Genomic DNA, 4,081 nt, shown 5'->3' with positions numbered 1-4,081 from the left:
TCAGGTGCGCCATGGCGGAGGAGAATTGATTCGACAAAAAATTTGGCAACTTCTACGGCTGTGCCCTTCGGAAGGGCCTTAGCTTCAGCGTATCGGGTAAGGTAATCAGCGGCCACTATGATCCACTTGTTACCGGATGTTGACGTGGGGAAAGGTCCAAGCAGGTCTATACCAATCTGTTGGAATGGTCTCGACGGGGGTTAAATTGGCTTGAGAAATCCAGCTGGTTTTGTTGGAGGTCTCTTCCGGCGCTGACATTCACGGCAACTCTTGACGTACCGCGCAACATCTGAGGAGAGGCGGGGCCAGTAGTATCGTTCTTGAATTCTGTGGAGTGTGCGTGTAAAACCGAGGTGGCCTGCAGTGGGTTCGTCATGTAACGCTTGTAAAATTTCTTCTCTGAGGCTGCTTGGGACGACAAGAAGGTAAACTGCCTTATTCGGTGCGAAGTTCTTTTTAACTACCACCCCGTTTTGCACACAGAAGGAGGATATCCCACGCTTGAACAGTGCAGGCGGTATGGAGGCCTTTCCTTCGATGTAGTTGATCAACTGTTGTAGGATTGGGTCTTAGCGCTGCTGTAATGCAAAGGTGCTGCTGCTGATAGGCCCAAGAAAGGCATCGTCGTCTTCATGGCTTGGTGGTGCGCCGACAGGGGCTCTTGAGAGGCAGTCTGCGTCGGAGTGCTTACGACCAGATGTGTAGACTACCTTCACGTCAAACTCCTGAAGCCGTAGGCTCCATCTAGCGAGGCGGCCAGAAGGGTCTCTCAAACTGGCCAACCAACACAACGCATGATGGTCCGTTACGACCTTGAAGGGTCTGCCATACAAGTATGGGCGGAATTTCGAGGTGGTCCATACTATCGCAAGACACTCCTTCTCAGACGTGGAATAGTTCACTTCCGCTTTCGACAGTGAGCGGCTTGCATACGCGATGACGCGCTCGCAGCCCTTGTGCTTCTGAACGAGAACGGCACCTAAGCCGATGCTGCTGGCGTCTGTATGTATCTCAGTTTCGGCATTTTCATCAAAGTGACCCAGCACAGGCGGCGACTGTAAACGTTGTTGAAGTTCTTTGAATGCCTCACGTTGCTCAGCTTTCCATTCGAAAGGGGCGTCCGACTTGGTGAGCTGCGTCAAAGGGTCAGCAATGTGTGAGAAGTTCTTGACGAAGCGCCGGTAATAGGCGCACAGTCCTAATAATCGGCGCACTGCTCTCTTATCTTGCGGCTGAGGAAACTGTGCGATAGCGGCTGTCTTCTCGGGATCTGGTCTTACGCCATCTTTGCTTATAACGTGGCCAAGGAACTGTAGTTCTTCATAGGCAAAATGGCATTTTTCTTGCTTCAGTGTCAGCCCTGATGACCTAATTGCGTCCAGTACCATCCGGAGCCTTTTCAGGTGGTCGCTAAAGTTGGAGGCGAAGACGACCACATCGTCCAGGTATACGAGACATATTTGCCACTTGAGACCTGCCAGTACTGTGTCCATTAGACGCTGGAAGGTTGCTGGAGCGGAACAAAGTCCAAATGGCATCACTTTGAACTCATACAATCCATCCGGCGTGATGAAGGCGGTCTTTTCTCGGTCTCTTTCATCAACCTGAATTTACTAATACCCTATCTTCAGATCAATGGACGAGAAGTACCTTGCATCACTAAGACGATCTAGGGTATCGTCGGTCCTTGGTAAAGGGTACACGTCCTTCTTGGTTACACTATTCAACCGTCGGTAATCGACGCAAAACCGAAGACGTCCGTCTTTCTTTTTGACAAGGACGACTAGTGCCGCCCATGGGCTTTTCGATGGCTGAATTACATCGTTGTGTAACATTTCCTCAACTTGCTCTCGGATGGCCTGACGTTCACGTGCCGACACACGATAAGGGCTTTGATGAAAAGGGCGGATGTCTTCTAGTGTTATGATTCGATGCTTTGCCAGAGAAGTGTGTCGGACCTGTGAAGAAGTGGCGAAACAGTCGTCATAACGTCGAAGGAGGTTCTGGAGCAGTTGCTGCTTGCATTGAGGCAAGTTGAAGTAGTGCTGATTCCGTAGATTTGTGGGAGGTGGCCTCCCACAAATCTACGGAATTAGCACTACTTCAACAAAAAGAATACGTATTACGCTCCTTTGAAGAAAAGAAAGTTGTTCTAGGCATGTTCATAGATTTTTCTCAGGCATTCGACTGCATTAATCACAACATACTTTTATCGAAACTTGATAGGTATGGCTTCCGCGGTTGTGTTCACTCTTTACTCGCCTCTTACTTATCCAGTCGCACAGAGTATGTTTGTATTGATACCCACAAATCATCTGTTAAGCGTATAATAGCTGGAGTTCCACAGGGGAGTATATTAGGACCTTTGTTGTTTAATTTATATATTAATGATATTTTAAGCTTATGTCAACAAGCTAAGTGCATTTTGTATGCCGATGATATGACCATACTTTTTTCGTTGGACTCGTATGACCAGATCGGAAGGGAAACTAACGCTGTCTTGCAGTCTATTCAATGCTGGTCAATTACTAATCGATTAAAAATAAACGCAAACAAGTCTAAAGCTATACTGTTTCGACCCCGAAATAAACAAATCATTGTTCCGCAGTATGTTAAATTTGGTTCTGACTCAATAGAAATCGTGGAATGCCTGAAGGTATTAGGAGTGCACTTCAGTAGTCACCTTACTTGGGATGACCACGTTAATTCTGTAATGATAAAATTGTCTCGCATTGCAGGAATTCTTAGCAAACGCCGCCACTTAATTCCACTTAAAGTTAAGTTACTGCTTTGTAAATCTTTGTTTGAATCTTATCTAAATTACGCTCACCTAGTTTGGGGAACTACTACGCTTGCTAATAAAAATAGACTCAATTTACTGCAAAAAAAATCCTTGCGTTCCATTTGGAATTTGAGCTTCTCGGCCCACACTGGTCATTTATTTCAGAAATACTGCATTACCAAAATTTTCGATCTTTATAATGTAAGATTAGCTCTTAGCTTCAAGAAAGAACTAGCAAAAAATTGCAAAAATTTATCTGAGCTGGCCTGCCTTTGCCCGAATGCGCCTGTATACACTTGCAGAAACACTGAACGATGGCACGTGCCCACCTTTCGTACATCATACGGTCTGCAAACATTATCTAATACTTTGCCGCGCTTACTGAACAAACTGGAAGCAAGAAACATAGATATGACGCGTACTTCCAAAAAGGAAGTGCGTAGATTGATAGCGTCATCCTGGTAAGGTTTCTCTCTCTTTTTTTTTTACGTCGCCCATTTTGTTATCGCCAAGTGTCTATCGATTCTGCCTTGCCGACCTTCGTTACAGACCTTCTTTTTACTCCTTCTCTTTGCTACTCAAATTTTTCGCGCATGCAGACTCAGATACAGGACGGGGACGGCAACGCTCTCCTGGGGGATAGCGCATTAGAATACCTACATGGAGTCATAGGAAATACTTTCGGCCAAGCACGCGAGAGGTCGGCTAACTGGACACAGGTGGAAAATGAAAGAGTGGCAGATGAAAAATTTAATATCGAATTTTTGGACTGGAAAAAGGCAGAACACAGTGTTCCCAAAAGTACGGCAACAGGACCGGATGGAATCCCGATAGAGATTATCAACCATTTGGGACCAGCGGGACAGGCGCACTTGTATGGAGCCATCGAGCTCGCTATAAAATCCAAGAGGATTCCTGCGCACTGGCGCGAAAGTAGAATGAGTTTGATCTACAAAGGCAAGGGAGAAAGGGACAAGGCGAGCTCTTACAGGCCGATTACAGTCACGTCAGTGCTCTATAGATTAGCTATACAAGCCATCAAAGCCGAGTTCTTGAAGTGGGTTGAAAGTAACGGTATTTTAGGGGAACTGCAAAATGGATTTAGGCCGGGTCGACGCTTGGAAGACAATCTTTTCGTCATAACCCAGACCATCGAAATTTCGGCAGCACAGGGCAGACCAACATGGCTACTGTTTCTGGACATAAAGGGTGCCTATGACAACGTGGACAGGGGATTGCTGTGGCATATACTGGAAGAGGAGGGGATTGGGTCAGAATTTCTAGGGCTGCTAAGGGCAA

The sequence above is a fragment of the Rhipicephalus microplus genome, chromosome 5 (assembly GCF_043290135.1).
Source record: "Rhipicephalus microplus isolate Deutch F79 chromosome 5, USDA_Rmic, whole genome shotgun sequence".
NCBI classification, from domain to species: domain Eukaryota; kingdom Metazoa; phylum Arthropoda; class Arachnida; order Ixodida; family Ixodidae; genus Rhipicephalus; species Rhipicephalus microplus.
The sequence above is the reverse complement of the archived record's forward strand: the minus strand, read 5'-3'. Positions refer to the sequence as shown.